Source organism: Dendrobates tinctorius, unplaced genomic scaffold (assembly GCF_039654945.1).
Source record: "Dendrobates tinctorius isolate UK_male_01 unplaced genomic scaffold, ASM3965494v1 ptg000155l, whole genome shotgun sequence".
In the NCBI taxonomy this organism is placed as follows: domain Eukaryota; kingdom Metazoa; phylum Chordata; class Amphibia; order Anura; family Dendrobatidae; genus Dendrobates; species Dendrobates tinctorius.
The window spans coordinates 22372511-22399153 of record NW_027361822.1 but is presented as its reverse complement, the minus strand read 5'-3'; the positions used below and the strand labels follow the sequence as shown (position 1 = coordinate 22399153).

Below are 26643 nucleotides of genomic sequence, written 5' to 3'. Positions count from 1 at the left end.
CTGAGAGCGATGGTCGGCATAACAACCAGAGGCCTTCAGCAGATCTCTATGGATGTCACTGCCGGATGGCTAAGAGCTTCGCCCGGTGGTCGATGCTTTCAGCAAGTCTGCTACATACAGGCGCTCTGATCATCGCCTGTATGTAGCAGAGCCAATCAGGTTATGGCAGCTTCTAGTCTCCCATGGAGACTATTAAGAATGTCAAAAGTAAAACAATAAAAAAACAAACATACACATATTTGTTACCGCTGCATTCAGAATCGCCCGATCTATCAAAAAAAAGACTTAACCCGATCGCTAAATAGCATAACGAGAAAAAAAGTAAAAAAACGCCAGAATTACTTTTTTTTCCGTCGCCGCAACATTGCATTAAAATGCAATAACGAGCGATCAAAAGATCATATCCACACCAAAATGGCATCATTAAAAATGTCAGCTCGGCATGCACAAAATAAGCTCTCACTCAAACCGAGATCACGAAAAATGGAGACGCTACGGGTCTCGGAAAATGACGCAAGTTTTCTTCTTTAACAAACTTTGGATTTTTTTCACCACTTAAATGAAAAATAACTTAGATGGGGGGGAAGGACCGGAAGTTGGGCTAGCCGGATGCCTCTGATGTGAGCTCCAGACTCAATTGCTTCAAAATAGTTCAAGTCAAAGATTACAAGGGCCAGCCGCTCTCCAGGCCTGCTAACACCTAGGGAAACAGAGTGGTCTCTTAGGGCCCTGTTACATTTAGCGATCCACCAGCGATCCCGACCACGATGTGACCCGGTCAGGATCGCTAGTGCATCGCTAAATTGTCGTTAGTGAGCTGCCAAACAGGCAGATCTCAGCAGCGGTCGTTACTTACCTGTCAGACGCGGCGATGATGACGTCCTCCGCCCGCGTCCACCCGTTGCTCATCGTCGTCAGCAGGAAGCCCAGCAGGAAGCCGCCGTCGAGAAATGGACCAGGCCGATCTCGCGCAATCAGCGATAGCCAGCTGGGGAGCCGGTCGGAGGTGAGTATCACATGTAGCGATATCGCTAGCAATATCGCTGCTGCGTCACAAAATCGGTGATGCTTTAGCGATATCGCCATGTGTAAAGCCCCCTTTAGGGTACCGTTACACTAAGCGACGCACCAGCGATCCCGACAACGATACAACCTGGTAAGAATTGCTGGTGCGTCGCTAAATGGTCGCTAGTAAGCTGTCAAACAGTAAGATTTACCCAACGACGCAATAATCCAGCAATCCGTATAAAGACCTTGGCGGTCGTTAGGACCTTGTCACACAGCAGCGATTCTGACGACTCCCGCCTGCGTAAATGATTTCTGAGTCGCTAACAAGGTCACTCGTCAGTGTCAAACACAGCGATGCATGCTGGCCAGCGAGACAACAGCGATCAAAAAATGGCCCAGGACATTCGAGCACGATCAGCGACATCACAGCGGGGGCCTGGTCGCTGCTAAGTGTCACACGTAACGAGATCGCTGGAGAGGTCGCTGTTGCGTCACAAAATCGGTGACGCTTCAGCGATCTCGCTATGTGAGACGGGGCCTTTATGAGACCACTATTGTGCCCTGGAGGAGGATTTTTTGCGGCCTTCATAAGGATCTGTAACCATGGCTTCCCCTAGCTACACCTACCCAGCCTTGCAGTCCAGGAAGTCTGAGGTGGAGAAGAAGACAGAGACCAGCTGTTAGTGCAAGCTGCATCTGGGCATGCAGGAGGTCCGGGTAATCAATTGCAGCCAGTGACCCTGTATCCTGGTAAGCTGAAGGCCAGTGTACATCAGAACTGCAGTGAGCCGGAGAGATACTGTAGTGTGTGCTCACACAGATGTGACAGGTCTTATCTCCTAGGAGTGTTATCTACCCAGCAAGCATATTCACAGATAACATGTCATCAATGCAGCCAGACATATCTCACACATTCACAGAGCTGTATCACAGAAATAGACTATAATTTCCTTATAGAAGCAGCACTGACAGGCCAGGACTGGCTGGAATAGATGAACAGCTGAAAACAGTTTATTAATCCAAAACAACTGTAGGCCCTTCAGTACGTAGCATATAACATCCTGCATTCCTTTAGTGCTATCTGGTGATCTCTGCTGCATGTTACATGCTTCTGTCGATTTGACCTTAAATTCTATCTTCAAATACATGGCCGGCTACTGATGTGAACTTTTATCCGTTATTTCTGGAGGTCAACGCTACGCATTGATTACTGCTTTTTTACAACGGCGCTTGCCTTCACATGCTTGGATAAATACCGGATAAAGCCCCCTCCCATCGGGGCCCGCCTTCCGTATCGCCGTTGACCCCGGCCCTACCTGGGATGAATTTGTGCCTGTTTGTTGTATGGCCCTAATCTATTGTTCATATTTAATAAACAATTTGGATGCAATCCTACCTGGCTTTCTCTGATGTCTACAGTGGGTATGGAAAGTATTCAGACCCATTTAAATTTGTCACTCTTTGCTTCATTGCAGCCATATTGAAGATTGCTTTACAGGTGGAAGAAAGGTGATGACCGCTTTGTGCCCTGTTGGTGACCTGGCTGTGACCTGCCTAGGTTTGGAGTGATCCTAGGCAGTTGCCATGGTCACCAGGGCCAGCAGTGATTGGTAGGATCGATGTGATCATGCGATCCCACCAATGACAGGTCACAGCAGCGGTGTGACCGCACTGTGACCTGTCTCTAACCTGTGTATGACCGCTCTGGATTCCTACAGAGTGGTCATACTGCTGGACCTCCTGCTGTGCTGGGCTTTGTGGTGCCACAGCAGCCTGTGACACCACAATCCCTGCTGAAGAAAAAAGAAAGAAGACAGAAGAAAGAAAATAAAAAAAGAGAGACTACATCTGTAAGTGTTGATCCCTGATCCCTGCCTGATCTCTCTTCATCCAAACCAATCCCCCCCTTCCCCGTCGCCCCACTTTTTATCCCCTTTACCCGTCTTTGCGCACATTTAGCAGCCGCCGAGCGTTGATTGGTGACGCAGTTCACCGATCAACACTCGTGCTCGCTTTTTTCCTCAGCCCCCTTTACACACATCCCACAGCCGGCAAACTTTGATAAGTGGTGCAGTTCACTTATCAGAGCTTGTGCCTGCCGTTTTCCTTTTTTTTTCACCCCCCTTTGCGCCACATGACTACAACTCTAACTGTTGATCCCTGCTCGATCTCTCTTCATCCACCCCAATCTCCCCATTCTCCCCTTCCCCCTCTTTTTACCCCCCCTCTGTGCAGCCGCCAAGCGTTGATTAGTGGCACAGTTTACCGATCAACACTCACGCTCCTTTTTTCTCCTCAGCCCCTTTTGCGCCAACTCCGTACGCACATCCCGCAACCAAACTTTGATAAGTGACGCAGTTCATTTATCAGAGCTTGAAGCCTGCCGCTTTCCATTTTTTTCACCCCCTTTGTGCCACCTGACTACAACCACAAGTTTTGATACCTGCCCGATCTCTCTTCATCCACCCCAATCCCCCATCCCCTCTTCCCCCTATTTTACCCCCCTCTACCCCCTTGGTGCAGCCGCCGAGCGTTGATTGATGACGCAGTTCACCGATCAGATCAGCACTCGTGCTCGCTTTTTTTTCTCAGCCCCCTTTGCGTCAACTCCGTACACACATCCCGCAGCCACCAAACTTTGGTAAGTGATGCAGTTCATTTATCAGGCTCGTGCCTGCCATTTTCCTCCCCCCCCTGCGCCACCCCCGTGCGCACATACAGCTGCCGCCGAACTTTAATAACTGAAACAGAGCTAGGGCCTTTTTTCACAGGCATTTTTTTCTCCCTATTTGCCTTTTTTCTTTTCACAATAGTTTACACCAATCACCATCCCCCCCCCACACAAACACATAGCTAAAAATAAAGTACACACAAGCACCATGCTAAAAAAAAAATGTCCCACTCATCACATTCGTCCCAACAGCGCTATTCACTGGAGGAGGCATATGCTTTCCTTGCCTCCGCCACTGATAGCGAGGGAGAGGATCCCACATTTCTATACTTTTCCCGATTCTTAGTCCTCATGCTCTTCCTCCTCGGGTCCTGCAGAACTGCCATGCAGACATCACAGGACAGAAGATGAGGCAGCACCCACCATTCCCGCAGCTGAACCAGTGCACCCCATTGCGGACCCCGTATGGACCTAGCCCCCTGAAAATTACGAGCCACTGATTCCTGATTTTGTGGCAGAATCAGGAATCAAGTTTCACACCATCGGCCTCACAGAAATAGACTTTTTCAAAGTCTTTTTCTCTGAGGATTTTGTTAACCTCATGGTGGAGCAAACAAATTTGTATGCTCGTCAATTTTTGGAACAAAACCCGCGTTCATCATTTTCTAACTTGTCTCCTGTAGACGCAGTTGAAATCACGCAGTTTTGGGGCCTGGTCCTTCATATGGGGATCCTGAAGAAGTCAGAACTTCGGCAACATTGGAGTGTTGATATTTTATATAAAACTCCAGTGTTCCGAATGGTCATGGCCCGGACGCGTTTTGAGGCCATCCACAAATTCCTGCATTTTACGGATAATGCACAGTGTCCCGCACGAGATGACCCCAACTGGTCAAAGTTTGGCCGGTCATCGAACACTTCAACAAAAAGTTTGCTGAAGTGTACGTGCCTCAAAGGACATCTGCGTGGATGAGTCCTCAGATTCCATCAGTACCTGTCCAGCAAGATTGTCAGGTACAGAATCAAACTCTACAAACTGTGTGAGAGTACCTCAGGGAAGGGAAGGGAAGGACACCAGGATTGAACTCCCCCCCCCCCCCCCCCCCCTCGAGTGTCCCCCTGTTTTGGGAGTGGGAAACTTGTGTGGGATTTGGTGCACCCACTGCTGGATAAAAGTTATCACCTCTACACCAATAACTTTTATACCAGCATCCCAGTCTACAAATCCCTCTCTGCACAAGGTACCGCAGCCTGCGGTACTTTCCGTAAAAATCAGAGTGGCCTCCCAAAAACGCTACTTGGGCAGATGCTCAGAAGGGGTGATAGCAGAGCCGAATGTAGCGACCACCTGCTGGTGGTCAAGTACAAGAGGGATGTCCTTCTCTTGACCACCATACACGGTGATGGCAGCGCCCTCAGCACTGTACGGGGTACCTCTACACAGGTCTGCAAACCGGACTGTGTACTGGGGTACAACAAAAACATGGGGGGCAATGATCTCTCCGATCAACTCCTCCAACCGTAGAGTGCTTTGAGAAAGGCCAAGGTGTGGTACAAAAAGCTGTCTGTGCACATCGCACAAATGGCAATGCTCAACGCTTTCCTGCTGTCACGCTGTGCACACCACACCGATACGTCGTACCTTCAGTTCCAGGGGGTAGTGGTTAAGGCCCTGATATTTGGCACTCCAGAAGGAGCAGGACCCAGTACTTCTGGAACTGAAGGAGCTCGTATCGTACCAGGTTAGCATTTTCCGTGGGTGGTACCGCCAACTGGAAGAAAAGGTAAGCCGCAAAAAAGGTGCCTAGTGTGTTACAAAAGGGGAATACGCAAGGACACCATTTATCAATGCGACACCAGCCCCCAAAAACCTGGCCTGTGTATGAAGGATTGCTTTAAATTGTACCACACCTCCGTGCACTACTAATTTACTTTACCTGAAACAGTAGATTAGTTCCAAAATGGGGGCACATCTAGATTTGTTCCTTGGGAGTCTAGTTTCCAAAATTATGTCACTTGTGGGTTGTTTTTTTTTTTACTGTTTAGGCACATCAGGGGCTCTGCATACGGAACATGACACCTGCAAACTATTCCATCAAAGTCTGCATTCCAAAACATCACTACCTCCCTTTCGAGCCCCGACGTGTGCCTAAAAAGTTTTTTCCCACATATGAGGTATCAGCGTACTCAGGACAAATTGGACAACAAGTTTTGGGGTCCACTTTCTCCTGTTACCCTTGGGAAAATAAAAAATTGAGGACTAAAAAATCATTTTTGTGGAAAAAAAAAAAAAAAAAATTTCACACCCGGGTATTATAAACTTTAGCAAAACACTTGAGGGTTCAAAGTGCTCACCACACTTCTAGATAAGTTCCTTAGGGGGTCTAGTTTCCAAAATGGGGTCACTTGGGGGTTTCTACTGTGAAGGGGTGCAGTTTTTAGAATGGTGTCACTTTTGGGTATTTTCTGCCATATAGACCCCTCAAAGTGACTTCAAATGTGAGGTGGTCCCTAAAAAGATGGTTTTGTAAATTTTGTTGTAAAAATGAGAAATCGCTGGTCAACTTTTAATGCTTATAAGTTCTTAACAAAAAAATTTTGTTTCCAAAATTGTGCTGACGTAAAGTAGACATGTGTGAAATATTATTTATTAACAGTTTTGTGTGAAGCTTTAAGGGCATAAAAATTAAAAGTTTGAAAATTGCAAAATTTTCGTACAATTTCCTTTTTTACACAAATAAAAGCAAGTTATATCAAAGAAATTTTACAACTAACGTGAAGTACAAAATGTCAGGAAAAAAACAATCTCAGAATCACCAGGATCTGTTGAAGCATTCAAAAGTTATGACCTCATAAAGGGACAGTGCTCAGAATTGTAAAAATTGGCCCGGTCATTAACGTGCAAGCCACCCTTGGGTGTAAAGGGGTTAAGCTGCAAATTGGCTGTCACTAAAGGGTTAATATCCTACATCAGGGCCGCCATCAGGGCATAATATAAAATAATAATAAATTTATTTCTATAGTGCCGACATATTCCGCAGCACTTTACATTTCAGAGGGGATTTCTACAGACAATAGACATTACAGCATAACAATAATCACATAGATCATAACAAATACCAAGAGGAATGAGGGCCCTGCTCGCAAGCTTACAATCTATGAGGAAAGAGGTAGACACGAAAGGTGGGTGGTAACAGTTGCCCTGATTGTGTGGACCAGCCATAATGTTAAGTGTGTAACAGTGCAGACAAAGAGGGCTAAAGGATGCATAAAGCATGTGGGAACATGATGCGGGGAACCTGGTTATTGTAAAACTTTTGGCTGTGCCACACAGGGATAGATTAGGTTAATGTGTTGAGGCGATAGGCCAGTCTGAATAAATGTGTTTTCAGGGCACGCTTAAAATTGTGGGGATTGGGGACTAATCGTATTGACCTGGGAAGTGCATTCCAAAGAATTGGCACAGCACATGTAAAGTCTTGGAGACGGGAGTGGGAGCTTCTGATTATTGAGGATGCTAACCTCATGTCATCAGCAGAACGGAGGGCGCGGGTAGGGTGGTATACAGAAACAAGGGAGGAGATGTAGGGTGGTGCTGAGCCATGGAGGGCTTTGTGGGTGAGGGTAATAAGTTTATACTGAATTCTGGAGTGGATGGGTAGCCAGTGTAATGACTGGCACAAGGTAGAGGCATCGGTGTAACGATTGGCTGCAGCATTCAAGACAGATTGGAGAGGGGAGAGTTTGGTAAGAGGGAGACCAATTAGAAGAGAGTTACAATAGTCGAGACGAGAACGAATAAGAGAAACAGTAAGAGTTTTTGCAGAGTCAAAAGTAAGAAAAGGTCAAATTCTAGATATGTTTTTGAGGTGCAGATGACAAGAGCGAGCCAGTGATCGAATGTGGGGGGTGAAGGAAAGCTCGGAGTCAAGTATGACCCCAAGACAGCGGGCATGTTGCTGGGGAGTAATAGTGGAACCACACACAGAAATGGCAATGTCGGGTATAGGTACATTTGTAGAGGGAGGAAACACAAGGAGTTCAGTCTTTGACAGGTTCAGTTTCAGATGTAGTGAGGACATGATGTTGGACACAGCGTTTAGACAATTGCCGGTGTTTTCTAGAAAGGCTGGCGTGATGTCAGGAGAAGAAGCATATAATTGGGTGTCATCAGCATAGAGATGGTACTGGAAACCAAATCTACTGATTGTTTGACCAATAGGGGCAGTGTACAAGGAGAAGATGAGGGGGCCTAGAACCGATCCTTGAGGCACCCCAACAGTAAGGGGAAGGTGAGAGGAGGAGGAACCAGCAAAAGATACAGTAAAGGAGCGGTCAGAGAGATAGGAGGAGAACCAGGAGAGAACGGTGTCCTTGAGGCCAATGGAACGGAGCATAGTGAGGAGGAGCTGATGATCCACAGTGTTGAATGCTGCAGAGAGATCCAATAGAATTAGCATGGAGTAATGACCATTTGATTTAGCTGTTAGTAGATCATTAGAGACTTTAGTGAGGGCAGTTTCAGTAGAGTGTAAAGAGCGGAAACCGGATTGGAGAGGGTCGACAAGAGAGTTATCAAAGAGATGGCAGATAAGACAGGAGTGGACCAGGCGTTCCAGGAGTTTAGAGATGAAGGGAAGATTAGAGACAGGTCTATAGGCACAGTTTTGGTCGAGAGATGGTTTTTTAAAGTAGTGGATGTATGATGGCATGCTTAAATGAGGGAAAGATACCAGAAGAGAGAGAGAGGTTAAATATTTTAGTTACATGAGCGGTGACAGCAGGGGAAAGGGACTGGAGGAGATGTGATGGAAATGGGTCACTGGTGCAAGTGGTTGGGCGAGAAGATGCAAGGAGCCTGCTTACTTCTTCTTCTGTGACAGGTTCAAAATCAGAGAGTGAGCTAGATGCAGTGGGGGAGGGAGGACAGTGCATGGTATGAGGTGATTGGGAGATCATTTCCTGTCGAATCTGGTCAATTTTTTCTTTGAAGTAATTGGCCAGATCGTCAGCATGGAGCTCCGTGGTTGGGGCCTGTACTCTTGGGTTGAGTAGAGAATGAAAAGTGTCAAAGAGACGTTTCGGGTTATTGGATAGTGAGGTGATGAGGGTGTTGAAATAGGTTTGTTTGGAGAGGTGAAGGGCAATGTTGTATGTTCTAAACATAAACTTAAAATGGATGAAATCTTTGTGTAGATTGGATTTACTCCACAGATGTTCGGCGCACCTGGAGCACCGCTGCAGGAAACGTGTTTGCAGGGTGTGCCAGGGTTGTCGCCGTCTGTTGTGGTGTTCTATTTATAGGGGGTGCAAATTAATCCAGGGCACTTTGAAGTGTTTCATTGTAATGCTTCAATGCAGAATCAGGACATGAGGGAGGAGATAGGGGCCAATGAAGACTGCAAGTTCTTCATAAGTTTCTGGGTGTTAATGGCCTGTATGTTTCTATAAATATGGACAGTGGGGGTGACCTGAGCAGCCTGGCAGTTCTTGATAGAGAATGAAAGAAGATTGTGGTCAGAGAGCGGGAGAGGGGAGTTTGCAAAATCATCCACTGTACAAAGCCGAGAGAGTTTCCGTCTTCATGCGTTGGAGAATTAGTAAGCTGCGAAAGGCCAAACGAGGAAATTAGAGATAAAAGGTGAGTAGCAGATGGGGAGAGGGGAAGAGCAATGGGGATGTTGAAATCTCGCATGATGAGGGTAGGGATGTCACAGAAGAGAAAATGTGGAAGCCAAGTGGCAAAATGATCCAGGTACTGATGGGAGGGGCCGGGAGGACGATACACCACAGCCACTCTCATTACAAGGGCATTACAGCCCTTACAAGTGTATGGGGCCCGGTGATTAAGGGGGCCCGAGCATGTTGGCAGCCAGGTCCACGCTGTCAGAATAATAAAAGTTAAAGTGCCATAGAAAAAATGAAACTAACAAATAGGTAAATTTACTAAAAAAAAACCAAAAACAAAACAAAACATGGTTTCGTCACATCCGTAAAGACCTGATTTATAAAACTGTCTCACAATTTAAGTCATGGCACCGGCAAATGATAATAGTAAAATCTGCACTATAATATGGCACTTGCTTCCCTTCTGAGCTTTTTTCCGATTACACGTAGGGTATTGCCGCGCTCAGTAGAAATTACACCACAATCTATGAGGTCTATTTTTTCCTATAAGCCCTTATAAAAGTTAAAAACTTGGGGCGAAAACAACATTTTAGTGTTAAAAATTTTTTATTATTTCTTCACCGCCCAATGGTATAAAATCCTGTGAGGCATATGTGGTGTCAACATACTCACTTGCACCCCTAGACGAATTCAATGGGGAGTGTAGTTTGTAAAATGGGGTCACATATGGGGTTCTACGGCACCTCAGGGGCTCTGCCAATGTGATATGGCACCCTCAAACAAATCCAGCAAAATCTGAACTCCCAAAATGGCGCTTCTTCCTTTTTGAGCTTTACACTGTGCCTCAAAAGTAGTTTTCCACCACATATGGGGTATCGGTGGATTCAGGAGAAATTGCACCAAAAATTGTATGGTCCATTTTCTCTTTAAAAATTTTGAGGGAAAAATGTATTTTTTTATTTTCACTGGTCAGAGTTATAAAATTATGTGAAGCACCTCTGGGTTCAAGGTGCTCACCACACATTTAAAGGGAATCTGTCACCTATTTTTTCGCATATAAGATGCGGCCACCGCCATCAGGGGCTTATCTACAGCTTTCTGTAATGCTGTAGATAAGCCCCCAATGTAACATGAAAGATAAGAAAAACTAGTTATATTATACTCACCCAGGGGCGGTCCGGTCCGGGTCCTCCCATCTTCTAGCGATGGCGTCCTCTTCTCTGCTCCCCGTCGCGGCTCAGACCTTTCCCGGTGCCTGCACACTGCAGTACTCTGCTCTGCCCTCAACATCGGACCGGGAATGGACCGCCCCCCCCCCCGGTGAGTATAATATAACTTGTTTTTCTTATCTTTCAGGTTACATCGGGGGCTTACCTACAGCATTACAGAAAGCTGTAGATAAGCCCCTGATGGCGGTGGCTACAGCTTATATGCGAAAAAATAGGTGACAGATTCCCTTTAAATAAGTTTCTAAAGGGATATAATTTCCAAAATGGGGTCACGTGTTGGGGGTTTACACTGTTTATGCACATCAGGGCTCTGAAAACACAACATCGCCGTGTTCCCAAACAGTAGTTTCCAATCATATACGGTGTATTGGCACACTCAGGAGAACTTGCACCACAAATTACAAGGTCCATTTTCTCCTGTTACCCTTGTGAAAATGAAAACTTTAGGGCTGAATCAACATTTCTGTGTGAATAAGTAAAACTGTAATTTTTTCCTTCCTTCATTTCATTGCTTTAATTCATGTGAAGCACGTGAAGGGTTAATAAACTCATTGAATATGGCTTTGAGCACCTTGATGGGTGTAGTTTTTAGAATGGTGTCACCTTTGACTATTTTCTATCATATAGGCCCCTGAAAGTGATATCAAATGTGAGGTGGTCCCTAAAAAAATGGTTTGGTAAATTTTGTTGGAAAAATGAGAAATTGTTGATTAACTTTTAATCCTTACAACTTCCTAACAAAAAAAACAAACAAAAAAAACATTATGTTTCCAAAACTGTGCTGATGTAAAGTAGACATATGGGAAATGTTATTTATTAACTATGTTGTGTGGTATAACTCTCTGGATTAAGGGCCTAAAAATTAAAAGTTTGAAAACTGCTACATTTTCAAGTTTTTCACCAACCCCTAACATAAAGTACAATGTGTCACAGAAAAACACTCAGCATAGTTGGGATACAGTGAGGCGTTTAAGTTATTACCACAACGTGACACTGGTCAGAACTGTAAGGCTGGGTTCACACGTCGCGGAACTCTAGCGGAAGTTACCGTGAGAATTCTGGAATTCCATTCCGCGGGAAAACCGCATTTTAAATTCCCGCAATTTTCCTGCGGAAAAGCTAGCAATTTGCAAGCGTAATTAGCTTGCAGAATTCTAGCATATTCCAAGCAATCTGTAGCATCGCTTGGAGAACTGATTGACAGGTTGGTCACACTCGTCATACATAGTGTTTGACAAGTGTGACCAACTTTTTACTATTGAGGCTGCCTATGCGGCATCAGTAGTAAAAAGATCTAATGTTAAAAATAATTTTAAAAAAGTAAAAAAAAAAAAAAAAAATGGTGTTTTTCTCACCTTCCGACGTCCCGCGCAGCGTCCCCGATCCTCACGATGCTCCGGCAGGTCCCATTCCCAGTGATGCATAGCGGCAATGACCTTTGATGACGTTGCAGTCTCGCGAGACGCGACGTCAGCAAAGGTCATCGTAATGCATCACTGGGAACGGGAGCTGCCGTGTGTATCGCTGAAGCCTGGGGACGCTGCACGGGACATCGGAAGATGAATACAACCCAATTTTTTTATTTTAATTCTATTTTTTACAGGGATATGGTACCCCCAGCCCGGAGGACAGTCTCCTCTCCTCCAGACCGTGGGTACCATCCGCAAATATTCTGCTTACTCTTCACATGGTGGGCACAGCCACATTCCTATGTGGGCGGAATCGCCGCGATTCCGCATATTAATGAGCATACTGCGCATTTTTCCGCGATGTGATTCCGCCGTGGGAAAATCCGCAGCATTAGCACAGCATTGCGGAATCCAATAGGATTGCATGGGATGCTGTTTTTTTTGCGTTTTCGCGGCAAAATCGCGCGTTAAAAAACGCAGCGTGTGAACCCAGCCTAACATTTGTCCTGGTCAGGAAAGTGAAAACGGGAGTGAAGGGGTTAAAAAAAGAAAATAGCAATTTTTTTTATGTATAAAATATGAAAAATAACTGCTAGCGTTATTTTTTTCCACTTTTAACCCCTTCACTACCAAGGGTGGTTTGCACGTTAACTCCCGGGCCAATTTTTACAATTCTGGCCACTGTCACTTTATGAGGTAATAACTCTGAAACGCTTCCATGGATCCCGGTGATTCTGACATTGTTTTCTCGTGACATATTGTACTTCATGTTAGTGGTAAAATTTCATTCAAATAACTTGCGTTTATTTGTGAAAAAAAACGGAAATTTGGCGAAAATTCTTAAAATTTCGTAATATTCCAAATTTGAATTTTTATGCCCTTAAATCACAGAGATACGGCACACAAAAAACTTGATAAGTAACATTTCCCACATGTTTACTTTACATCAGCACAATTTTGGAACCTAAATTTTTTTTTGTTAGGAAGTTATAAGGGTTAAAAATTGACAAGCGATTTCTCATTTTTGCAACACCATTTTATTTGAAGCCACTTTGCGGGGTCTATATGATAGAAAATACCCAAAAGTGACACCATTCTAAAAACTGCACCCCTTAAGGTGCTCAAAACCACATACAAGAAGTTTATTAATCCTTTAGGTGCGTCACAGGAATTTTTTGAATATTTAAAAAAATTAACATTTAACTTTTTTTCACAAAAAAATACTTCAAGTTCAATTTTTTTTATTTTACCAAGGGTAACAGGAGAAATTGGACTGCAAAAGTTATTGTGCAATTTGTCCTGAGTACGCTGATACCTGATATGTGGGGGGGTATCACTATTTCGGCGCATGGCAGAGCTCAGAAGGGAAGGAGCGCCGTTTGACTTTTTCAATGCAAAAGTGGCTGGAATTCAGATCGGACGCCATGTCGCGTTTGGAGAGCCCCTGATGTGCCTAAACAGTGGAAACCCCCCACAAGTGACCCCATTTTGGAAACTAGACCCCCCAAGGAACTTATCTAGATATGTGGTGAGAACTTTGAACCCACAAGGGCTTCACAGAAGTTTATAACGTACAGCGGTACAATTAAAAAATCATATTTTTTCCACAAAAATGATCTTTTCACCCCCAATTTTCATTTTACCAAGGGTAACAGGACCCTAAAAGTTATTGTGCAATATGTCCTGAGTACGCTGATACCCCACATGTTTGGGTAAACCACTATTTGGGCGCAAGGCAGAGGTCGGAAGGGAAGGAGCGCCATTTGACGTTTTTGGCTGGAATTGAGATTGGACACCATGTCGCGATTGGAAAACCCCTGATGTACCAAAACAGTGGAAACCCCCCACAAGTGACCCCATTTTGGAAACTAGACCCCCCAAGGAACTTATCTAGATGTGTGGTGAGAACTTTGAACCCCCCAGTGCTTCACAGAAGTTTAAAATGCCTGGGCGTGAAAATAAAAAAATCGTATTTTTTCCACAAACATGATCTTTTAGTCACCAACTTTTTCATTTTCCCAATGGTACCAGGAGAAATTGGACCCCAAAAGTTGTTGTCCAATTTGTCCTGAGTACGCTGACACCCCATATGTGGGAGAAAACTACTGTATGGGCACATGTCGGGGCTCGGAAGGGAAGTAGTGACGTTTTGGAATGCAGACTTTGATGGAATGGTCTGCGGGTGTCATGTTGCTTTTGGAGAGCCCTTGATGTACCTAAATAGTGGAAACTCCCCACAAGTGACCCCATTTTGGAAACTATACCCCTTAAGGAACTTATCTAGATGTGTGGTGAGCACTTTGAAACCCCAAGGGCTTCACAGAAGTTTATAATGCCCGGGCGTGAAAATAAAAAAATCATTTTTTTTCCACAAAAATGATATTTTTGCCCCCAATTTTTTATTTTCCTAAGGGCAACAGGAGAAATTGGACCACAAAAGTTGTTTTGCAATTTGTCCCGAGTAGGCTGATACCCCATATATGTGGGGGTAAAACACTGTTTGGGCGCATGGCAGAGTTTGGAAGGGAAGGAGCACCATTTGACTTTTTCAACGCAGAATTGGCCGGAATTGAGATCAGACACCATGTTGCATTTGGAGAGCACCTGATGTACCCAAACAGTGGAAACCCCCAATTCTAACTCCAACGTTAACCCCAACACACCCCTAACCCTAATCTCTGCCCTAACCCTAGCCCTAACCCTAACCCCAACACACCCCTAGCCCTAATGGGAAAATGGAAATAAATACATTTTCTTTTAATTTTATTATTTTTCCCTAACTAAGGGGGTGATAACGGGGGGTTTGCTTTACTATTTATGGCGGTTTTTATATTTGGCAGCTGTCACACGATAAAAGACGCTTTTTATTGTAAAAATAGTTTTTGCATCACCACATATTGAGAGCTATAATTTTTCCAGATTTTGACCCACAGAGTCATGTGAGGTCTTATTTTTTGCAGGACGAGTTGACGTTTTTATTGGTACCATTTTCGGGCACGTGACATTTTTTTTTTTTGTAATTCTTTATTTTATTAATAAAGAGAGATTACAGCAATACAGAAGCAAGACATGTTCAAATTATGAGGTACAAGTCTGTATGTAGAATTACAGAGCATTAAATTATACAGTTTTACTCTTTTCAAACGATATAACACTTAACGAGGTAAATAACCTAACTAAAACTAAACCATTACATAGGCAGGTATCCTTGATGCTCTAGGGCATACTTTACAAAGAAAAACAAGCTCTTGAGGTTCTCCGATAAAAATATTAGTGAAGAGGCCCGATGAACCGCCCCCACCAGAATGTCGCCTCAGCCGATATAACGCTCTCTCATGCACATCTGTTATAATTATGACCTTAGATAGTTTGAAGAAATTGGCTCAGTGGCCCCCAAGGCTCAATCGGCACGTGACATTTTTTGATCGCTTTTTATTTTGTTTTTTGGGACGCAGAATTTACAAAAAACAGCGTTTCATGAATTTCTTTTGGGGGGGTGCGTTTACGCCGTTCCGGGTGCGGTAAAATTTATAAGGCTGTTTTATTCTTCTGGTCAGTATGGTTACAGCGATACCTCATTTAGATTTTTTTTATGTTTTGGCGCTTTTATGCTATGAAAACAATTTTATATAAAAAATAATTATTTTTGCATCACTTTATCCTGCGAGCTATAACTTTTTTATTTTTTCGCTGATTATGCTGTGTGGCAGCTCGTTTTTTGCGGGACAAGATGACGTTTTCAGCGGTACCATGGATATTTATATGCGTCTTTTTGATCGCGCGTTATTGCACTTTTTGTTCGGCGGTATGATAATAAATCATTATTTTTTGCTTCGTTTTTTATTTTTATTTTTTAAGGGGTTCGCTTAAGGGGTTAACTATTGGGACAATTTTATAGGGCAGGTTGTTTCGGACGCGGCGATACCAAATATGTGTACTTATTGTTTTTTTTTTATTTCCAAAAAATGAATTTATTGGGGAATATTTTTTTTTTTTTTAATTTATTTAGCGATTTTTAAAAAATTATTTTTACACTTTATTACAATGTCCCAGGGGGGACATAACTGTCCTTTGACAGATCGCTGATCTGTCACAGGCACTGGACAGGCTTTCCTCATGCCTGTGCTTTGCAGGCACTGAGGAAGTCAGCTCCCTGCAGGCCCCCGGAGGTCCCCGCCGCCATATTGGATCCGGGGACCTGCAGGAAAGGAGCCCCCCGCAGCAGTGCTGCACATTGCGCTGCCGTGGGGGGCTCAGGGAAGCACGGAGGGAGCCCCCTCCCTGCCGATGCTTCCCTTTAACCCCCGGTACACCGCGATCGTGTTTGATCGCGGTGTGCAAGGGGTTAAACGTGTCGGGGGCGGTCCGTGACCGCCCCTGACACATTGTGCCGGGTGTCAGCTGTGATAATCAGCTGACACCCGGCCGCGATCAGCGGCGCTCACCACGTGGGCGCCGCTGATCGCTGTGACGTAATATTACGTCCATGGTAATTAGGTCCAGGGTCACATGGACGGAATATTACATCCATTGTAGGTAAGGGGTTAAAGGCAAGGGGAGCAGCTTCTGAAACTGGGGCCCAATCTGGCGGAGCTTTGTCTGTTACCAGCCGATGTAACCCTGGCCTCTCACTGGGGATGACATGGCCATATTCACATGGAGCAGAAAGCCCACCCTAAGGAGAATGCTCAGCAATGGCTGCCTGAGGCCTCTTTCACACATCAGTTTTTTTTGCCATCAGTCACAATCAGTCGCTTTTTGAAAAAACCGGATCCAGCGCTGGATCCGTTTTTTCTCATAGACTTGCATTAGCGACGGATTGTGACAGATGGCCACAAGTTGGAAAACCTTTGTCCGTCGGCCGGAGACCACAGAACGTTTTTTGTGTATGTCAAAAAGTCGGACAGCGACAGATCCAGCACCGTCCGTCGTTGTTTATAGTGGAAGCCTATGGGCGCAGGATCCGTTGCTGTCCGTCAAAAGACAGACTCTGGCAACGGATTCCGTTTTTTTAAGTTATTCATTTAACCCTCACAGCTGCATTTTCCATTCTGGCACATCACAAAAATTCTCTCCCTCCAGAATTTGATTCCTTTAAAATTCCTACGGATGCTGCTGAGACGGATCTAGAGCAACAGTTTTTTACAATGTGCACAGGATCCGTTTTTTTCACACTTTGACGGATTGTGACTGATTATAGAAAACTGATGTGTGAAAGAGGCCTGAGGGGGGATGGGAGGCCGACTGCATCAGAACATGGGGATTTTACCAAACACATGAGATCACCTGAGGGAGAACACACATTACATAGGGGTCCAGCAGAGCCGGACCACCCAGTATTAGTACTGAAGGGGTTACTGCCCCCTGCGCCCAGTAATGGGGAATCTCCAGCACCTACCTCCACCTGCAGGGGGCACTATCTCCGGGAATGGAGGGGTTACTGCCCCCTGTGCAGCCCAGTAATGGGGAATCTCCAGCACCTACCTCCACCTGCAGGGGGCGCTATCTCCGGGAATGGAGGGGTTACTGCCCCCTGTGCAGCCCAGTAATGGGGAATCTCCAGCACCTACCTCCACCTGCAGAGCCGCACTCCACATATATGGCTGCTCTGTGCGCACAGGACCTGGGATGAGGTCACAGGAGGGGAGGAGTCAGGGGGTCACATGATCAGGGGTCTCAGTGTATGCAGGACTGTGCTGTGCTGGTTGTCATGGTGCTGGATGAGGGGAAGTTTCTGTGTGGGGTCAGGAGGGGTTTACAGGGTGTACGGAGCGGAGCCGCGTGTGTACGAGGTGTACGGAGCGGAGCCGCGTGTGTACGAGGTGTACGGAGCGGAGCCGCGTGTGTACGAGGTGTACGGAGCGGAGCCGCGTGTGTACGAGGTGTACGGAGCGGAGCCGCGTGTGTACGAGGTGTACGGAGCGGAGCCGCGTGTGTACGAGGTGTACGGAGCGGAGCCGCGTGTGTACGAGGTGTACGGAGCGGAGCCGCGTGTGTACGAGGTGTACGGAGCGGAGCCGCGTGTGTACGAGGTGTACGGAGCGGAGCCGCGTGTGTACGAGGTGTACGGAGCGGAGCCGCGTGTGTACGAGGTGTACGGAGCGGAGCCGCGTGTGTACGAGGTGTACGGAGCGGAGCCGCGTGTGTACGAGGTGTACGGAGCGGAGCCGCGTGTGTACGAGGTGTACGGAGCGGAGCCGCGTGTGTACGAGGTGTACGGAGCGGAGCCGCGTGTGTACGAGGTGTACGGAGCGGAGCCGCGTGTGTACGAGGTGTACGGAGCGGAGCCGCGTGTGTACGAGGTGTACGGAGCGGAGCCGCGTGTGTACGAGGTGTACGGAGCGGAGCCGCGTGTGTACGAGGTGTACGGAGCGGAGCCGCGTGTGTACGAGGTGTACGGAGCGGAGCCGCGTGTGTACGAGGTGTACGGAGCGGAGCCGCGTGTGTACGAGGTGTACGGAGCGGAGCCGCGTGTGTACGAGGTGTACGGAGCGGAGCCGCGTGTGTACGAGGTGTACGGAGCGGAGCCGCGTGTGTACGAGGTGTACGGAGCGGAGCCGCGTGTGTACGAGGTGTACGGAGCGGAGCCGCGTGTGTACGAGGTGTACGGAGCGGAGCCGCGTGTGTACGAGGTGTACGGAGCGGAGCCGCGTGTGTACGAGGTGTACGGAGCGGAGCCGCGTGTGTACGAGGTGTGCGGAGGGAAGCCGCGTGTGTACGAGGTGTGCGGAGCGGAGCCGCGTGTGTACGAGGTGTACGGAGCGGACCCGTGTGTGTACGAGGTGTACGGAGGGAAGCCACGTGTGTACGGAGGGAAGCTGCATGTGTACAGAGCAGAGCCGCGTGTGTGCGAGGTGTACGGAGCGGAGCCGCCTGTGTACGAGGTGTACGGAGCAGAGCCGCCTGTGTACGAGGTGTACGGAGCAGAGCCGCCTGTGTACGAGGTGTACGGAGCAGAGCCGCCTGTGTACGAGGTGTACGGAGCAGAGCCGCGTGTGTACGAGGTGTACGGAGCAGAGCCGCCTGTGTACGAGGTGTACGGAGCAGAGCCGCCTGTGTACGAGGTGTACGGAGCAGAGCCGCCTGTGTACGAGGTGTACGGAGCAGAGCCGCCTGTGTACGAGGTGTACGGAGCAGAGCCGCCTGTGTACGAGGTGTACGGAGCGGAGCTGTGTGTGTACGAGGTGTAAAGAGCAGAGCCGCCTGTGTACGACGTGTACGGAGTGGAGCCTCGTGTGTACGACGTGTACTGAGCGGAGCCGCGTGTGTACGAGGTGTACAGAGGGAAGCCACGTGTGTACGAGGTGTACGGAGCGGACCCGTGTGTGTACGAGGTGTACGGAGGGAAGCCACGTGTGTACGGAGGGGAGCTGCATGTGTACAGAGCAGAGCCGCGTGTGTGCGAGGTGTACGGAGCGGAGCCGCCTGTGTACGAGGTGTACGGAGCAGAGCCGCCTGTGCACGAGGTGTACGGAGCGGAGCTGTGTGTGTACGAGGTGTACAGAGCAGAGCCGCCTGTGTACGACGTGTACGGAGTGGAGCCTCGTGTGTACGACGTGTACTGAGCGGAGCCGCGTGTGTACGAGGTGTACGGAGTGGAGCTGTGTGTGTACGAGGTGTACGGAGCGGAGCCGTGTGTATACGAGGTGTACTGAGCGGAGCCGCGTGTGTATGAGGTGTACGGAGCGAAGCCGCTTGTGTACGAGGTGTACGGAGCGGAGCCGCGTGTGTACGAGGTGTACGGAGCGGAGCCGTGTGTGTACGAGGTGTACGGAGCGGAGCCGTATGTGTACGAGGTGTACGGAGCGGAGCTGTGTGTGTACGAGGTGTACGGAGCAGAGCCGCCTGTGTACGACGTGTACGGAGCGGAGCCTCGTGTGTACGACGTGTACGGAGCGGAGCCGCGTGTGTACGAGGTGTACGGAGGGAAGCCACGTGTGTACGAGGTGTACAGAGCGGAGCCGCGTGTGTACGAGGTGTACAGAGCGGACCCGTGTGTGTACGAGGTGTACGGAGGGAAGCCACGTGTGTACGGAGGGGAGCTGCATGTGTACAGAGCAGAGCCGCGTGTGTGCGAGGTGTACGGAGCGGAGCCGCCTGTGTACGAGGTGTATGGAGCGAAGCCGTGTGTGTACGAGGTGTACTGAGCGGAGCCGCCTGTGTATGAGGTGTACGGAGCGAAGCCGCGTGTGTACGAGGTGTACTGAGCGGAGCCGCGTGTGTACGAGGTGTACGGAGCGGAGCCGTGTGTGTACGAGGTGTACGGAGCGGAGCCGTGTGTGTACGAGGTGTACGGAGCGGAGCCGTGTGTGTACGAGGTGTACGGAGCGGAGCCGTGTGTGTACGAGGTGTACGGAGCGGAGCCGCCTGTGTACGACGTGTACGGAGCGGAGCCTCGTGTGTACGACGTGTACTGAGCGGAGCCGCGTGTGTACGAGGTGTACAGAGGGAAGCCGTGTGTGTACGAGGTGTACTGAGCGGAGCCGCCTGTGTATGAGGTGTACGGAGCGAAGCCGTGTGTGTACGAGGTGTACTGAGCGGAGCCGCGTGTGTATGAGGTGTACGGAGCGGAGCCGTGTGTGTACGAGGTGTACGGAGCGGAGCCGTGTGTGTACGAGGTGTACGGAGCGGAGCTGTGTGTGTACGAGGTGTACAGAGCAGAGCCGCCTGTGTACGACGTGTACGGAGCGGAGCCTCGTGTGTACGACGTGTACTGCGCGGAGCCGCGTGTGTACGAGGTGTACAGAGGGAAGCCACGTGTGTACGAGGTGTACAGAGCGGAGCCGCGTGTGTACGAGGTGTACAGAGCGGACCCGTGTGTGTACGAGGTGTACGGAGGGAAGCCACGTGTGTACGGAGGGGAGCTGCATGTGTACAGAGCAGAGCCGCGTGTGTGCGAGGTGTACGGAGCGGAGCCGCCTGTGTACGAGGTGTACGGAGCAGAGCCGCCTGTGTACGAGGTGTACGGAGCAGAGCCGTGTGTGTACGAGGTGTACAGAGCAGAGCCGCCTGTGTACGACGTGTACGGAGTGGAGCCTCGTGTGTACGACGTGTACTGAGCGGAGCAGCGTGTGTACGAGGTGTACGGAGTGGAGCTGTGTGTGTACGAGGTGTACGGAGCGGAGCCGTGTTACTGAGCGGAGCCGCGTGTGTATGAGGTGTACGGAGCGAAGCCGTGTGTGTACGAGGTGTACTGAGTGGAGCCGTGTGTGTATGAGGTGTACGGAGTGAAGCTGTGTGTGTACGAGGTGTACGGAGCGGAGCCGTGTGTGTACGAGGTGTACGGAGCGGAGCCGTGTGTGTACGAGGTGTACGGAGCGGAGCCGTGTGTGTACGAGGTGTACGGAGCGGAGCCGTGTGTGTACGAGGTGTACGGAGCGGAGCCGTGTGTGCACGAGGTGTACGGAGCGGAGCCGTGTGTGCACGAGGTGTACGGAGCGGAGCCGTGTGTGCACGAGGTGTATGGAGCGGAGCCGTGTGTGTATGAGGTGTACGGAGCGGAGCCGTGTGTGTACAAGGTGCAGCAGGGATGTTGGCCCACTCCTTCATACAGATCTCCAGATCTTTCAGGTTTCAGGGCTGTTGTTGGGCAACACTTCCTCCAAAGATTTTCTATTGTGGTCAGGTCTGCAAACTGGCTAGGCCACTCCAGGACCTTTAAATTCTTCTTACAGAGTCACTCCTTATATGGAGCTGTGGTCCAGCACAGTCCCCAGCAGGAGCAAGCTGAACCCGCACAACAAGCAGAGATAGACAAAACCAGATCAGATGCAAAGGATTAGCAAATGAACCACTTAGGCCTCTTTCACACTTCAGTTTTTTACAATCAGTCACAATCCGCCAGGTTTTGAAAAAAAACGGATCCTCAATTTTTTTTTCTCCATTGACTTTCATTAATGGCGGATTGTGACGGATTGCTGTCCGTTGCATCCGTTTTTTTTGAGGATCCGCCAAAAGTTGCTGTCCGTCACCATCCTCAAAGATTTCAAAACGGAGCTTGCAACGTTTTTTTTTTCTGGCGGATCCTCCAGACACTAATTTAACCCGAAATTTTTTCTGGGTGCCGGACAAAAAAAAAAAAAAAATCTCTCTCTCTCTCTCTCTCTCTCTCTCCTGCGATTCCTTTAAAAATTCTTCATTTTGCGGATCCGTCAAAAAAAAACGGATGGGTGGCATCCGTTGTCATCAGTTCTAAAACAGATCCAGCATCCGTCCTTTTGGCGGATTTTGACTGATGCAAAAAACTGAAGTGTGAAAGAGGCCTTAGCTGAACAATGCAGGATCAGAGCAGGAGACATAAGACCTCAGAATGCACAGGAAAGAAATCACCAGCAGGGATTGAAGGAAGTCTGCTGACTTAAATACTCCAATCAGTAACCCAAGATCTCCAATAGTCATCATCATCAGGTGGCAGACCTCTGTCAATCTGGCCAGCTCCACTACCTCCAGTAACCACCAGAGGGAGCCCTGAAAGAGAATTCACAACAGATGCCGGTTGGTGCTTCCACAGTGGCACCGAAGGAAGTGTGTGAAGTCTCTGGCTTGGTCCTGAAGAGAGTCGAGGCACTGTCTCCTGACGAAAGTGGTGTGTCCGGGTTCCCTTGGGTGAGGTCCTGCGGAGACGGAGCAATGTGCGGATCTTGGAGCAGTCTCTAACGCCACCAGAGTTATGCATAGTTCAGTGTTGGAGGTGGGATGTGAGCTAGCCGGCTCCGGCTGACAACACTGTTCAAGGGTAGGCCGCGTGCTCATGCTGGTTTGCGGAACGGCACACACGGTCAATTCTGTTTCAGAGTTAGTTGTAGGCACGCAGTCAATGCCTTGACGATCAAGGGAGGTGTCCGGCAGAGTACGACAGTAAGGAACGTTAACCAGGAGTCGTCTCATGGAGAGAGAGTTAACTGTCTCCTGCTGCTTACTCTGTCTTCCCGCCAAGTCTCCCCGTTTCCCACGCACATCCCCTTTTATCTCCATCACGCCCCCTTCAGTCCAGTGCAAAGGTTGGTCCAAGTCAATGCAAAAATGGTGACAGTCCATGTGGTTCCGGGAGCGGCACAGGAGAGGCACCAGTGGCCCGATCCATCTTCCTACATTCACCCTCTCTTTGTGCTCGCCCTTCCACGGGTGAGGTTTTTCATAATAATTTCATGGAAACAATACCCATTTGAGATTAATAAGCAAATATACTAATGTATAATGCTACGAAATGGGTGTGTAAATAGACATGATAGGACAATCGCAAAAAATATATAATATATGAAAAAAAGAAGCAAAAAACAGGGTCCAAGACAATAAAATACAAAAATAATTTTATTAAAGTATATCAGGAATACAGGAAAATAATGGGATGAGAGTCAATTTGAACATAGAAAGCACATGGGCAAAAAATGGGGCACACAAAAGGGTAAAAGGACCAAAGGGATATAGTTTCATCAGAACATAATAGCAAGATTTGAAAGTTTTACATTATCCCGTATTGCTATAATATGACCAGTCATGGTATGCAAAATCAAGGCATAAGTATCATAATACCAAATGGTAGGGCATACCACCACACATAGTATACAAATGATGTATTAATGAGACAGAGTAAATTCAATATATAGTATTACCTTTTTACTGGTGTGTAACAGAGGTCCACCCGGGTGGACCTCTGTTATCTCGAGGGCATTTCTCCCGTATTAGCACATGATCGCCTACTTGAAGATCTGTTCCCTGAAACGGGCTTCTCTCTGCATGCTCCAATTCTTGTAGTTTGGTCTGCACCAGGCGATGCAAGGTCTGCAACAGATAACGATGCTCTCGAACCCAGGTAGACACCCCCACCCGGGGATTGTACTCAGTCTCCAGCTCCAGTTCAGCGATGTCTTTCTCGGGACACCCAAACAGCAAGGTGTACGGGGCATAGCCCGTGACTCGGTTGACCCGGTTGTTGTCCACCCATACCAATTCAGCCACGTACTCGGGCCATCGAGCCTTCCGATCTTCCAGTGTTCTCAGCATCCGAATGGAAGTACAATTGAATCGCTCGCAGGCTCCATTTCCTTGTGGATGGTAGGGTGTAGACTTTTCGATCTGATATAACCGGTGTAACTCTCCCATCACTTTTCCCAAGAAAAGGCCCCCTGGTCACAATGGATTCGTTTTGGGCAGCCGTATACTTGAATGAAGTATTTACATATGGCATACAGGGTGGATTCGGCCATCTGATCTTGGGTAGTAGTTACAACAGAAAACTTTGCAAACTCGTCCACCAACACTAAACAGTGTTCATATCCTTGATGGGCAGGCCCAATCATCAGGTAGTCAATCATTAGCACCTCCAGGGAGCCGAGGTCACGACGGTTTGTATGGGCGCTCTCTGCTCAGGTGTTTTCGCCAACTCGCAGTTCCTGCACAATCCACAAGTCTCCTTCACTACTGTTCTTAACAGGGGATGGTATACGAGTCATTGTAACCATTGGAAGGTCTTTTCCTGGCCGAAGTGTGCCCCTGTTCATGTGCTTCTATGGCCACATCGTATAACAGCATCTCCGGGATCAATATTTGCCAGGTGGTGCCAAGCTCCTGCCGTAACTGAACCTTTCGATACAGCAGTCCATTCCGCATCTGAAGTCTTTCCCATTGCTGAAGAATCTTCAGTGTCTCTGGAGATAAAGCATCTCTTTCTTGCCTGACTGGGAGGCTGTTTGAACATCACCCACCACCGGAGTTGGACCAGGTCTTTATCTTCCTGTTGAAATTGAACCCGTTCATCACGAGAGCGACTCAAAACTCCCTGACGGGTCAACACTTGCATCTGTTCCTGCGTAGCTACCACCATCCTGGTAGAGTTTTGGAATCTGGGGATTTCTTCATTTTCCAATTCTTCATCCCTGTTCTGCCATGGTTGTGCATGTTCTGCCCGGGACAAGGCATCTGCATGAGTGTTCTCACCTCCTCTCTTGTGGGCAATTTTATGCTGAAACTTTGCCATCCTAGCCACCCACCACTGTTCCAGAGCTCCTAATTTCGCATTCTCCTGATGGGCCAGAGGACTGTTATCGGTACGAACAAGCACTTCAGACCTGGACATATATTCCGCAAACTTCTCTGTCATAGCCCACACCAACGCCATCAACTCTAGCTTGAAGGAACTGTAGTTGTTGGGATTTTGTTCGGAATCATGAAGGGTCCGACTTGCATAAGTGATCACCTTCTCCTGTACTGCATCTGTGACAACACAGCCCCCAATCCATGTAAGCTACCTTCGGTGTAGAGAATGAATGGCAGAGAGAAGACCGCGTAAGTCAACACAGGTGCCTCCATTAATGCCTTCTTCAGGTCCTGAAATGCTTTTTCCTGATGTTCTTCCCATCAAATTTTCTGATGCTTGGCACCAGAGGGCACACCCCTCAGAAGCTGCAGCAGGGGACTCACTATGCGGGCAAAATTTTTCACGCAGTGTCGATAATATCCGGTCAACCCCAGGAATGCTCGGACACCTTTTACTGTCGTTGGCGTGGGCCAATCCCGTACTGCAGCGATCTTGTCCTGAGATGGCTTCACCCCTCTCGCGGAAATGACATAACCCAGATACTCTATTTGGGGACGGAATCAATGACACTTCTGTGCCTTTACTTTTAGCTCATGTCTCTGGAGACAACTCAAAACCTGTTCCAATCTCTGCAGATGATCCTCAAATTTGGCCTTTCCCAGAGCAGACAGTGATTCTTCAATCCGAGATAGTGGGTAAGAAGCCCACACGTTGCAAGCATTGAGCCTCCAATAGTGTACACAGAACCGCAGAGTGCCGTCTTTCTTCCACAAAAGCACAATGGGGGTGGCCCACGGACTTTGGCTTTCCCGTATAACACCCCTCTGAAGCATATGAGTTAGCATACCCTTCACCTCCTGATAGTTGTGGCGGAATCTGTCGGTACGGCTCCCTGATGGGTGCAGCGTCCCCAGTCTGAATTTCATGAGTGATTGCTGTAGTACAGCCAAACTCATCCTCATGATGGGCAAATACGTCCTGATATCGTCCCAACAGGGACTCCACTGATTGAATTTGCAACGGTAAGGTCGGTCAACTCGGCCAACACTTGGTCTAATATACACCGCCCTTCACAGACATGCTGAGGATCCTTGGTTAGGGATGTATCTACCGTTACAACCCTGGGGTCACTCTGTTTCACAGTCAATTGCACAGCCTGGGATGGTATCACCTCTTCTGGCGTCCCAGTGATTCGGGCTACCTCATTCCTGGGTGTTAGGGTGATGTTATCTTCTCCTAAGTTTACACAATGTACTGGTACTGTCCCCTCACATACAATGGCCAGTGTTCGCACCACAAGGAGGCCCGAGGGCAGTTGTTCAGTAGTAGCTGGTTAAATTTGAATCTCAACCCCTTCCAATGGGGTGCAAGCCCGCACAGGTAAGGTAAGCACAGTCTGTCCTGGTGGCAAGATGTTTGGCAGAGGTCGGTACAATGACCTTCCCCAACGTTCCTCCATCACTGGCTGTTTCTTGGGCCTGCGCCATACATATCAGTTGCTGGAACACTCTTCGTTGGGGGGTGTGTGGGCTCCACTGTTTCAGTGTTACTTCTGGAGGCTCGTTAAGAAGAAGATTCCCCAACTCTGTCAGAATGTTCATTCCAGGGTGACAGCTTGTCCGTTCCCGGTTTCTCCCCGAGTCAGCACTACCCCCTTATGCC

The 26643-nt window shown here is 48.2% G+C and overlaps 1 pseudogene; it reads right to left on the bottom strand.

The window, feature by feature from the left end:
• Window positions 1-26643, bottom strand: part of LOC141051121 (uncharacterized) — a 108150-nt pseudogene that overhangs the window by 22500 nt on the left and 59007 nt on the right.